The following is a 13,424-nucleotide window of genomic DNA, read 5'->3' as shown; positions in this document are numbered from 1 at the left end:
TACGAATGTAGTGGTGTGGACATGTTGGGAATGTGGGTCTCACGGGGAGCGTGCAAGGGATAAGTCCCTGCAGGCGCACTATCCTCTGTGCCCTCGGTGGCTCAGATGGATAGCGCGTCTGCCATGTAAGCAGGAGATCCCGGGTTCGAGTCCCGGTCGGGGCACACATTTTCAACATATCCCCAATGAAGTACATCAACGCCTGTTTGCGGCTAGGGTGTCAATTAAATTATCGTTTCATTTCTAGCAAAGCTGCATGGTGGTCTACGGTAACTGTTCTTTCGGGTACAGATACTACCGTCATATATAGTAGAAAAGGTGTTTCCAGAATGAGACTTTCACTCTGCAGCGGAGTGTGCGCTGATTTGAAACTTCCTGGCAGATTAAAACTGTGTGCCCGACCGAGACTCGAACTCGGGACCTTTGGTAGAGCACTTGCCCGCGAAAGGCAAAGGTCCCGAGTTCGAGTCTCGGTCGGGCACACAGTTTTAATCTGCCAGGAAGTTTCAGAAAAGGTGTTTCTTGGGATTTGTACTAAATATGTTAAAATTGTAGTAAGGCTCAGATAGGACGATGACATGTGTACCTGTCGGAGGATTTTTCAAGTTTGACAAGTGTTGAAGCACAGCTCGCTGTGGGACAGCACTTGATAGTGGCCGTAAGGCCGAAATTGTCTTTGCAAAAATAAATAGCTCCTTCTGTCAATGGCGAAAGTTATGTCTTCTAAAAAGTATGTGTTCAATCTAATTTTTATCCCTCCACCCCCCCCCCTCTCTCTCTCTCTCTCTCTCTCTCTCTCTCTCACACACACACACACACACACACACACACACACACACACACACACACACCACGGCGTCCGCTCACGTATCTGTGTGTGTGTGTGTGTGTGTGTGTGTGTGTGTGTGTGTGTGTGTGTGTGTGTGTGTGTGTTCTCTGGCGTAGTTCCATCGGACTCTGTAGTGGCGAATGAACCGGTATGTCTCGGATACGGCCAGACCCAACGAGGGTGTTCTAATTCGGGAGGTAGAGGTGTAGCCACGGGAACGTAGCGCTTACTAATAGGGCAATGCGAGATATAAGACGGCGCCGCTCGAACTACTGAACTACTCAGACAATTTAGGGTCACTGCACTTACCACATGATAGCTTCCACTTGTAAGCCAAACGTTACACTGCCCGTAAGAAGCGCGCAATGAGTTTGCGTAAGCCTTTGCTAATTCTTTGTAAATGTGAGACAGTTTCAATAACAAAGAGAGAGAACCCACAGTATGTGTTGCCAAGAGTAGTGATGAATATCTGGAGCACCTTAGTCTTTTAAATGTTTAGGTATAATACCGAGAAGCTGTTGGACAGGTTGTGAAATGCGCAGCCCATGCGTAAAGGAATTAGCTTACAAGACGCTAGCGCGACCGATTCTAAAGTACTGCTCCAACCTGTGGAGCCATCAAGTCAGTGTGGAGCGAGCACGTGAGGTCAGTAGTAGAGACGGCGAATGGTCGACTTCGGTTTATTGCGAGAATTGTACGTTAACGTAGCTCGCTCGTAAAGGAGACCACCTATAGAACAGTAGTGCGACGCATTGTTTAGTACTGTCGAGAGTTCGGGATTCCCACCAGGTCGGATTAAAGGAAGACAGCGAAGAAATTCAGAGGCTGCTAGATTTGTTAGCAGTACTTTCGATCAACACTTGAATACTATGGAGAACCTTCGTGGACTCAAGTGGGAATCCCGGAAGGGAAGACGGGCGTTGTTTTTCCGGAAAACTGTTGAGAAAATTTAGAGAACCGGCATTTGAAGCTGACTGCAGAACGATTCTACTGCCCCCAATGATCAGGAAGGTACGAGAAATTACAACTCGGACGGAGATTTTGAAACACTAGTTTTTTCCCTCGCTTTATGTGCTGGTATTCGCGTCCCGTGTACTACTCTGCTTTTTCAGCCCCACTCTCACCCCGTTGATAAGTAGGTGATTCTTACCACTATATTGATGATTTCTAGAAAGTGATACGTGCTCAAAGTTCGTTTGAATTGGGTACAGTGGTTTGGGAGGGGACGTGGAACATAATTACATACGTATGTACATCAATTTTCGTAATATATGTGGATTTTGTAAAACTGTCAATGACATGAGCGATGGAGATGACAGATGAACAGCGTGCTGCGTACGGATGACAGGGTCATGGATGCGTGTTGGTGGGAATGTTGTACAGTGACCGCTTCTTCGAAGAAGATATAGAGATATTCTCGCTCTCGCAAAATCAACCGTATCAAGGGATTTAACAGAGGCATATACGTCTGCCCTTCCGGTGAGAGAAGCGTGCCTGTAGCAAAGGTTGGGTTGGCAGTCTAGGAGCCAGTGCAGGCCATTCTCTGAAGCCAACCGCAGAAAACGGCCTACGGGTTTCGGGGCCGAACAAAAGCCCGCTTGTAGGAAACAGTGTTATAGAGAAGACTTATCGTGCGGATGGATGGATGGTGGATGGATGGATGGATGGATGGATGGATGAGCCTCTGCTTCCGACGCCGGGTTCCTGCGCCACTGAGATCATCACCGCGGCAAACCACGTCGTAGTATGCGGCTAAACTCTTGGCGCGTAGTATTGTCCCTTGGTATTCTCCCACACTCATGGGATTTCTGAGAGTATCTATCATTATAACTTCTGCATTGTAATTCATTACGAATTTACATGCAGTTTTTACCAGGACTCCAGTGTTCATAAGTTCTTTTGTATACCCAACCAAACTAATATATTCTATGTTCCTACCCCCACCCATATTCCAGCGCTGGAATCGATCCACAAATTCTTTTGCATACCCAGCCAAAATAATATATTGGGTGTTCCTACCCGCAAGCACATTCCAGCGCTGCAATCGGTCCACAGTCTCAATATTGCTAACACTTCAAGTAGGTAACAATCCACCCAAAGCTCTTCTGTTTCGGTTAATGGACACGGTTACTCTTTCAGAGGACGTGTAGAGTTACATTAAGCTGACGACCGTTGTTTACTCAATTATTTCTGCTGGCCACACTGGTGCAGTCGTTTCCGTGGCTAATTAATTGAACTCAGGCAGAAACCGGCAGACCGGCACTATAACAACCTACAAGCGATTGCCCGCGTGAGACAACTGCTTCTTGTACGCATTGTCTATAGATGTACATCACAACGCAGATAAATGTCTTCCGTAAACACATTTTCGATCTATGTCGGTTAACATACGGTTAGTTCCTGCGAGAACAACATATATATCAGCGACTGTAATCAGAGATTTTTATGTTACATATAAACTCAGTACTCCAAAGCGGTTCGTACCATCTGAAGCAGTGCTCTAGCAATTGAGGTCAGTCCGTGTCGTCATCTTCCGGCAATATATTCGTGATAACTCAGTAATGGGAATAATTTATACCCTAAAATAATTCAGTTTCGTACCTTTTTGGCTTACTTTTCACCGAAGTTATACGAACGTGCGTCGCGCGGAAATTTTATTGGCTAAGATGAACGACAGAAATAGCTGCTTCACATACTTAGCCTTTGAGTTGCCTTCCGCTAAACACTGGCACAAGGCCTGTTGGGAAGATCTTGTTTGCTTCGCAGAAGGCTTACTTTAGACTTCCTCTCGAAGCGCCATATTTTTTCCACGCCCTCTCACTCCACCTCTCTGTCTCCTCCCACCCATCTCTTCCTCTCTCTCTCTCTCTCTCTCTCTCTCTCTCTCCCCCCCCCCCCCCCCCCATTGCCGTCCCTTCCATTCCCTACACTACGGCGAGGCGTAGTGCTGCAGCGCTCCAGACAATGGACCCTCATTCGGGTGAGCGAGTTTCTGTTCTTTTTTTAAATCGGCTTCGGATGCAGCCGAAAGCTAGGTTTGATTCATAGTGGAGAGCGAGGTTTGATTCCCCGTATGGCTATCCAGATTTAGTTCTCCTAAACCAGATAAGCAGATCATGATAAAGACACTGCCTCTATCAATAACGGTTGCCTCGTCTACGATGACCTCGTCACCGTGACGACACTAGACCACGCCCTTTCGTTCTTTCTATTTTGTTGTACAATATGATCTATTTAGTTCTAGATCTCCGGAGAAAAGATATACTCCAATAACTCTTACTAAAAATAGAAGTACCGTTTGTGTAACTGAATGGGAGAATAGCGGAAGGCAGGTGTGGCCGCACTCTTTCTCTCACTTTCGCGGTTCTGGCTTGTTAGTTTTGTTTGCTTCATATCTATACTTGTTTACTAAAATCTGTCAATAACCCCTGGTCCTTTGTGTTCCAAGGAGACCAATGTGATGCATGCAGGGCGGCAGGAAGTCTATTTTTCTGACACACAGTTGTGCAGCGCTTGTGTCTGGTATCGCGCTGTGATGTCAGTAGCGCACGCACTTATCCTAACGCAGCACTTCTTGCGCTCGCTACCACCACGTCGTCAATTACATTCAGGCTGCTGCTGTACGGGGTGCGAGTGTCGTATCCTGATATACTTACCCCATCCAGGTCTAGTGTCATTCACAATTTATCTCGTCTTGAAAGTTAGTATAGGGTTTACTTGTCTCGACAGGGGCTCATAATTCCATCGCAGGTTTGAAAGTTAACAGTGATACTGTTTGGTGTTCCCATATGACTACAATGAGAGTAGCGTTGCATTTTCTTTGGAACGTGCACAGCTCTAGAATGAATTTTCACTCTTTAATTCAGATTTCAAAGTTACAACAGCGTGCTTTACCGGGACTTGAACCTGGCACCTGCCTTTCGCGCGCAATTACTCCACTTGAAAGCATCCTAGGGATTGCTGCCAGGTTCCAAAATCAACTTCATTCAATATTTCGGCGATCCAAAAGTCCGCCGTTTTCAGGAGAATGCTGCTGCTGAGGCCCGCTGAAAACTTACGCCAATGCTGCAAATCGTCGTCCGATGTAGGCGTCAGTACAGTACACTACGCTTGCGCCTCCCAAACACAGTTGCTGCCCTCCAAGACTGGGGAGGTGGCGCCACCCACAATAGAACACCGGCAGCAACGATATATCGCAATAGAAGACAATTTTCGAACACTCGGACTTGCCTCACCGAAGAACGTGTTTTTACGCTGGATAGTACAGTGTTCCACGTCCTGCTAAAAGTGGAAAGCCGTTCTCTCAAGTAACCAAATTGCCTGCCAGCCTAATTTCAGTGCCTCTTTATAAACACTGTTCCAAAGCAACAAGTATTCTATCTATCGCTTGCGCCTTAGTCCCGCGTTGCGCGCGGGGTTGGCGTGGTTAAATCGGATTTGGCATGTTAACTGGAAGGGGTGGCCGGATGCCCTTCCTGCCACCACCCCGTACCCCCTGGGACGGAATCAGAGTACCCCATCTGTCTGCGTCTAGTGTAAATCATGGAAAAGTGCGGATGTGTGTCAGATGTCTGAGTCTTGTAACTGAGGCGGGACGTGGGGACCAGCTCGGTATTCACCTAGAGGGATGTGGAAAACCGCCTAAAAACCACATCCAGGCTGGCCGGCACACCGACCTTCGTCGTTAATCCGGCGGGCGGATTCGATCCGGGGCGCCCGCCTACCCGAGTCCAGGAAGCAGCGCATTAGCGATCTCTGCTAACCTGGCGGGTCCAAAAGCAAATAGTATCGTCGTTCGTGAAGTTTAATCCAGGGCTGTGCTGGACATATTCAAGGGCTTTTCACCCTGAGTCTTACAGATTACGTGTAAACTTCAAAGACATCTCTTTTTTTTTAACAGTATTTATACCGCTCGCCGACGACTGATCCACCAGTTGGCAAGGCTCGGCGTAACCAAAAGCATCTCAGTGCAGCTCTGGACGAAATGTTAGAGGCAGAAAAGTGTCATGGACCACAACCATAGATCCCGGAAGTTTCTCCAGCGGCTAAGACATCAGGTCATGAAAGTATTCATTGTACGGGTACTATCTACCCTCCGCAACACGCACCTTGCTATGCCTTGCGGAGCACCGATGTAGATATGTATTTTAGACACCCAGCAAGCGCTTGATTGAGTACTCACGCGTTGCCACGCTCCCGTCTGAAATCATTTCTACAGGAATCTGTCTCGGTCCGTCTGCAGTTGGTGTGATTGCCAGCATCTGAAGTACTCCGAATAATGTAGTGTACTAACTGGGATGAATTAACTAAATCTGAAGTGAACTCCCGTGGCGAAGGCATCGACGGAGACTGTGAACAACACCGGTGGAGCGGAACTACCGCCCCGGGAGCAATTCCGCATTCCCCGTCAGCGGATAATGGCGTACTTGCAGCTCCAGCGCTCGGCTAATTCCTACCCAATGGGCCGACTTATAATTGCCGTAACGGCTACTAACGCGCAATTAAGACGCAGGGGTTATCCATAGCGGCAGCCAAGCGCCTGCCTCCCAGGTCACTGGCCTGCTTCCCAAGTCTTCGGCGTGTGCTTCCCTTCCTCAGGGAACCGCCACACGGCGGCAATGGTGTCAGCCGCAGTGTCCCGAAAGCAGCAAACCACCTGTTAGCAGCCTGCCTGCAGCCGCACAGTGGGCCATCTCGCTTGAGAACGTGGTCAAAATAGAAATCCCATTTATTCCCGTAACATCTAGCGTAGATAGTACAGGTGCACAGTTGTCCAAGTGGCGGAACATCGCTGTAACTTCTTCTGCAGTTACTACACTACAGGCCATTAAAATTGCTACACCAAGAAGAAATGCAATTGATAAACAGGTATTCCTGGACAAATACATTATACTAGAACTGACATGTGATTACATTTTCACGCAATTTGGGTGCATAGATCCTGAGAAATCAGTACACAGAACAACCACCTCTGGCCGTAATAACGGCATTGATACGCCCCGACATTGAGTCAAACAGAGCTTGGATGGCGTGTACAGGCACAGCTGCCCATGCAGCTTCAACACGATACCACAGTTGATCAAGAGTAGTGACAGGCGTATTGTGACGAGCCAGTTGCTCGCCCACCATTGGCCATAGGTTTTCAATTGGTGAGAGAGGTGGAGAATGCGCTGGCCAGGGCAGCAGTCGAACATTTTCTGTATCCAGAAAGGCGTGTACATGACCTGCAACATGCGGTCGTGCATTATCCTGCTTAAATTTAGGGTTTCGCAGGGATCGAATGAGGGGTAGAGCCACGGGTCGTAACACATCTGAAATGTAACGTCCACTGTTCAAAGTGCCGTCAAGGCGAACAAGAGATGACCGAGACGTGTAACCAGTGGCACTCCATACCATCACACGGGGTGATACGCCAGTATGGCGATGACGAATACACGCATCCAATGTGCGTTCACAGCGATGTCGCCAAACACGGATGCAACCATTATAATTCTGTAAACAGAACCTGGATTCATCCGAAAAAATGACGTTTTGCCATTCGTGCACCCAGATTTGTCGTTGAGTACACCATCGCAGGCGCTCCTGTCTGTGATGCAGCGTCAAGGGTAACCTCAGCCATGGTCTCCGAGCTGATAGTCCACACTGCTGCAAACATCGTCGAACTGTTCGTGCAGTCGGTTGTTGTCTTGCAAACGTCCCCATCTGTTGACTCAGGGATCGAGACGTGGCTGCACGATCCGTTACAGCCGTGCGGATAAGATGCCTGTCATCTCGACTGGTAGTGATACGAGGCCGTTGGGACCAGCACGGTGTTCCGTATTACCCTCCTGAACCCACAAATTCCATATTCTGCTAACAGTCATTGGATCTCGACCAACTCGAGCAGCAATGTCGCGATATGGGATAAACCGCAATCGCGATAGGCTACAATCCGACCTTTATCAAAGTCGGAAACGTGATGATACGCATTTCTCCTCCTTACTCGAGGCATCACAACAATGTTTCACCAGGCAACGCCGGTCAACTGCTGTTTGTGTACGACAAATCGGTTGGAAACTGTCCTCATGTCAGCACGTTGTAGGCGTCTCCACCGGCGCGAACCTTGTGTGAATGCTCTGAAAAGCTAATCATTTGCATATCACAGCATCTTCTTCCTGTCGATTAAAATTCGCGTCTGTAGCACGTCATCTTCGTGGTGTAGAAGTTTTAATGGAGAGTAGTGTAGTATTTGTTTCAAAGTCGGAGTTGAAACGGAGGTTCAACTGAAGGTAGAGATTCCAAGTTCGAAGTTAAAATATCAAAAATATAAACGCCGAATTGCCAGCTGTATAACCGGGCCACTCGAGTAATATTTGTTTCTCTACCGAGCTGCCTCAGCTCTACGCAAAGGAATGCCCGTTGTTTGTAAAACAACTCGTTTATGTCCGTCGTGCTCTTTATCGTTTTGGAGTAGGTTAGTATTAACAACGCAAAGTCTCGTCGATCTTGACGACTTTTTTCCAGAAAAGAATCGTCCGTGTTGCATTTAAATCAAATTGCGGCAGCCGCACACACGTCGTAGTTTTTGCTCGGGAATCAATGTGTGCGGGGCGAACTATGCACACACTTTTTCTACTTCAAAATATTCTGCAGAATATCTTGAACACTTGATATAGAGATGTTTCCCATTGCGGTTTGTGACCCAAGGACGCTGACGCGTTACAACCGCACGTCTGCTGTTCATCATTGCCCACTCACAACTTAGTCGAATGCATATCTGTTCCCTACAGTTAGTGACAGCTTGTGCCGTAGTTACTGCGCTGACGTCACTTATACGCCTGGGAAGAGAATCACTATAGAAACTTTAGGGCGGATCTTCCAGCTGATGCTACTTGTGATATATAACACTTATACGAATACTTTTATTGTTGTTGGTATTTTCTATAAATGTTGCTGTACTGAAACGGCTTCTCAATTGCATGGTGTAACACGTTTTAAATATCTTAAAACGACCACAAGAACAGTAGAGAATTTCCCATGTGTGTCTTTTTTCGTAACTATCAGACCTACTAAAGAGTTACATCACTGAGTCACTACGCTTACAAGGGACACATCTTGCGGAAGACGGAAACTGAAATTCGGAAACTGTTTTTTCGCTGTCGTGTTCATAAGTTAACGCCTCGAGCCGATTTCCTAGCCCAGGCAAACATGTCCTCTAGAACGCAGCTGTTCAAGTTTCTGATGTCGTCAGTACAGTCGCTATTTGGATTCAGTTAAATATTACAAGCAGAGCTTCATGCTCAATCTAATATTTCCACTTTCCACTCTCTGTGCAAAAAGTCACCCCGTGCATATTATACAAAAAGTTTTAAAAAGAAGGCGTAAGCAGACAGCTCCAAAATGTTTCGTTAACAGTTCTGCGTTTACATGGTAAAGAAAATCGATTGTGGAAGTGAAAACCGAGTAAAACTGTGAGGGACGGGAAAAACCCACCGTGGTACAACAACAATGTTAGGAAACTACTGCGAAAGCAAAGAGAGCTCCACTCCAAGTTTAAACGCAGCCAAAACCTCTCAGACAAACAGAAGCTAAACGATGTCAAAGTTAGCGTAAGGAGGGCTATGCGTGAAGCGTTCATTGAATTCGAAAGTAAAATTCTATGTACCGACTTGACAGAAAATCCTAGGAAGTTCTGGTCGTACGTTAAATCAGTAAGTGGCTCGAAACAGCATATCCAGACACTACGGGATGATGATGGCATTGAAACAGAGGATGACACGCGTAAAGCTGAAATACTAAACACCTTTTTCCAAAGCTGTTTCACAGAGGAAGACCGCACTGCAGTTCCTTCTCTAAATCCTCGCACAAACGAAAAAATGGCTGACATCGAAATAAGTGTCCAAGGAATAGAAAAGCAACTGGAATCACTCAATAGAGGAAAGTCCACTGGACCTGACGGGATACCAATTCGATTCTACACAGAGTACGCGAAAGAACTTGCCCCCCTTCTAACAACCGTGTACCGCAAGTCTCTAGAGGAACGGAGGGTTCCAAATGATTGGAAAAGAGCACAGATAGTCCCAGTCTTCAAGAAGGGTCGTCGAGCAGATGCGCAGAACTATAGACCTATATCTCTTACGTCGATCTCTTGTAGAATTTTAGAACATGTTTTTTGCTCGCGTATCATGTCATTTCTGGAAACCCAGAATCTACTATGTAGGAATCAACATGGATTCCGGAAACATCGTGTGATCGTGTGAGACCCAACTCGCCTTATTTGTTCACGAGACCCAGAAAATATTAGATACAGGCTCCCAGGTAGATGCTATTTTTCTTGACTTCCGGAAGGCGTTCGATACAGTTCCGCACTGTCGCCTGATAAACAAAGTAAGAGCCTACGGAATATCAGACCAGCTGTGTGGCTGGATTGAAGAGTTTTTAGCAAACAGAACACAGCATGTTGTTATCAATGGAGAGACGTCTACAGACGTTAAAGTAACCTCTGGCGTGCCACAGGGGAGTGTTATGGGACCATTGCTTTTCACAATATATATAAATGACTTAGTAGATAGTGTCGGAAGTTCCATGCGGCTTTTCGCGGATGATGCTGTAGTATACAGAGAAGTTGCTGCATTAGAAAATTGTAGCGAAATACAGGAAGATCTGCAGCGGATAGGCACTTGGTGCAGGGAGTGGCAACTGACCCTTAACATAGACAAAAGTAATGTATTGCGAATACATAGAAAGAAGGATCCTTTATTGTATGATTATATGATAGCGGAACAAACACTGGTAGCAGTTACTTCTGTAAAATATCTGGGAGTATGCGTACGGAACGATTTGAAGTGGAATGATCATATAAAACTAATTGTTGGTAAAGCGGGTACCAGGTTGAGATTCATTGGGAGAGTGCTTAGAAAATGTAGTCCATCAACAAAGGAGGTGGCTTACAAAACACTCGTTCGACCTATACTTGAGTATTGCTCATCAGTGTGGGATCCGTACCAGGTCGGGTTGACGGAGGAGATAGAGAAGATCCAAAGAAGAGCGGCGCGTTTCGTCACTGGGTTATTTGGTAACCGTGATAGCGTTACGGAGATGTTTAATAAACTCAAGTGGCAGACTCTGCGAGAGAGGCGCTCTGCATCGCGGTGTAGCTTGCTCGCCAGGTTTCGAGAGGGTGCGTTTCTGGATGAGGTATCGAATATATTGCTTCCCCCTACTTATACTTCCCGAGGAGATCACGAATGTAAAATTAGAGAGATTAGAGCGCGCACGGAGGCTTTCAGACAGTCGTTCTTCCCGCGAACCATACGCGACTGGAACAGGAAAGGGAGGTAATGACAGTGGCACGTAAAGTGCCCTCCGCCACACACCGTTGGGTGGCTTGCGGAGTATCAATGTAGATGTAGATGTAGATGAACTAGAACTAAGATCGATTTTGGAGTGTATACTTGATCAACCAAAAGTGGTATTCCAAAATCGGTTAACAAAATACGGTTTTGAGAGCTACATGTAATCATAGTGAGTGTATGTCGTACAGGTCTGCTAGTACTGAGAATAAAAATAACATAGTGCCACTGAGCAAGGTGACCAGGTTGATGTCTGTAATCGACAGTTAATTAAGCTGTGAAAACTGCGCAAAAATTTGTTTCGTGGGACTCTAGTCACTATTTTTGCATAGTAGAAGACAGTATAATCTGTAAGGAGTCAATTGCCGGCCGCGGTGGTCTCGCGGTTCTAGGCGCGCAGTCCGGAACCGCGCGACTGCTACGGTCGCAGGTTGGAATCCTCCCTCGGGCATGGATGTGTGTGATGTCCTTAGGTTAGTTAGGTTTAAGTAGTTCTTAGTTCTAGGGGACTGATGACCACAGCTGTTAAGTCCCGTAGTGCTCAGAGCCATTTGAACCATTTTTTTTGTAAGGAGTCAAAAATTATCTGTGGTGTGAAAGGCGCGTCAGTGTGTAACAACACAGTAGTTGAAACTTCCTGGCAGATTAAAACTGTGTGCCCGACCGAGACTCGAACTCGGGACCTTTGCCTTTCGCGGGCAAGTGCTCTACCAACTGAGCTACCCAAGCACGACTCACACCCCATCCTCAAAGCTTTACTTCTGCCAGTACCTCGTCTCCTACCTTCCAAACTTTACAGAAGCTCTCCTGCGAACCTTGCAGAACTAGCACTCCTGAAAGAAAGGATATAGCGGAGACATGGCTTAGCCACAGCCTGGGGGATGTTTCCAGAATGAGATTTTCACTCTGCAGCGGAGTGTGCGCTGATATGAAACTTCCGCTATATCCTTTCTTTCAGGAGTGCTAGTTCTGCAAGGTTCGCAGGAGAGCTTCTGTAAAGTTTGGAAGGTAGGAGACAAGATACTGGCAGAAGTAAAGCTGTGAGTACCGGGCGTGAGTCGTGCTTCGGTAGCTCAGATGGTAGAGCACTTGCCCGCGAAAGGCAAAGGTCCCGAGTTCGAGTCTCGGTCGGGCACACACTTTTAATCTGCCAGGAAGTTTCATATCAGCGCACACTCCGCTGCGGAGTGAAAATCTCATTCTGAACACAGTAGTTAATTCGTGTTTCAACTGTGTAAGTGAAGTGAGCAACTTTTTCTGCCACTTGAGAGTTTCCAAACAAATGTATTCAGTTAAAAGGAACTTGTTCCCGCTGTCGGTTAGCATCTTTCTGTCGCTACTGAGATGGCTAATTATTTTTGCAGCTCAGCCAGGCCGCCGTGTTTTCGCCCCGACCCAAATCTGCCCCGACCCTATGTAGCCTGCGAATAAAAACTCCCCTTGTCGCATGCTGTGTTGATATGGGGCGAGTAATTATGCCTAACGGAGGCTGATAGGCGTTGGTGATTATCATTCATCCGACTTGCATAGCGAATAATTCACGGCCTTTCCGTCTGCCGCCACGGCGCCGTTCGCGTAAAGCGAGGCATGAAAGCCCCTTTTTTGTTTTTGTATATATTTATTTGCCCTGGGTCCAGTAGTACGACCATTACCGTGTTACAGATCTCTTTCACATTCCTGCCAACTTTCCCAGTTTAGGCAGACGACTCCGGTTTTTCACTTTTTCTCCCGCCTCCAGATTATTCTTTCTCCCGATTTTTAACTGTGGCCGAGCGGTTCTAGGCGCTTCAGTCTGGAACCGCGATGCTGCTACGGTCGCAGGTTCGAATCCTGCCTCGGGCATGGATGTGTGTGATGTCCTTAGGTTAGTTAGGTTTAAGTAGTTCTACGTTCTAGGGGACTGATGACCTCAGATGTTAAGTCCCATTGTGCTCAGAGCCAATTGAGCCATTTGATTTTTAACTAATCATCGTCAGACCTAATAAATTCGTTTCCTGATGCCGCCATTTCACTTTCCTTTGCCAGTGGCTGGAAATCCTTTGTTCATTTGTCTTTTTTTGATCAATAAACGTACCGATGTTCATAGAAATCAGGAAGTCGCGCGGGACCCGTAGTGTGTCGATTGTTATTCTTCCTCATACCCACGCATTTTGAAGATTGTGTTCTCGTAGTCAGCGCCCCACAGTCCTGTAAGTGGACCATTAGGAACAGTGAACAGTTTGAAACGCGGTGGTTGTGATGATAAACTTATGAGCGTTTGCTTG

At 46.8% G+C, this 13,424-nt stretch overlaps 1 protein-coding gene across 5 annotated transcripts in view; it reads left to right on the top strand.

Annotated features, from left to right (window-relative positions):
* The window catches only part of LOC124784187 (protein yippee-like 2), a 627,503-nt gene that overhangs the window by 478,749 nt on the left and 135,330 nt on the right, over positions 1-13,424 (top strand). The gene's annotated exons all lie outside the window — the stretch shown is intronic.

The sequence above is a fragment of the Schistocerca piceifrons genome, chromosome 1 (genome assembly GCF_021461385.2).
Source record: "Schistocerca piceifrons isolate TAMUIC-IGC-003096 chromosome 1, iqSchPice1.1, whole genome shotgun sequence".
Lineage (NCBI taxonomy): Eukaryota > Metazoa > Arthropoda > Insecta > Orthoptera > Acrididae > Schistocerca > Schistocerca piceifrons.
This window is presented reverse-complemented; position numbering and strand designations above follow the sequence as displayed.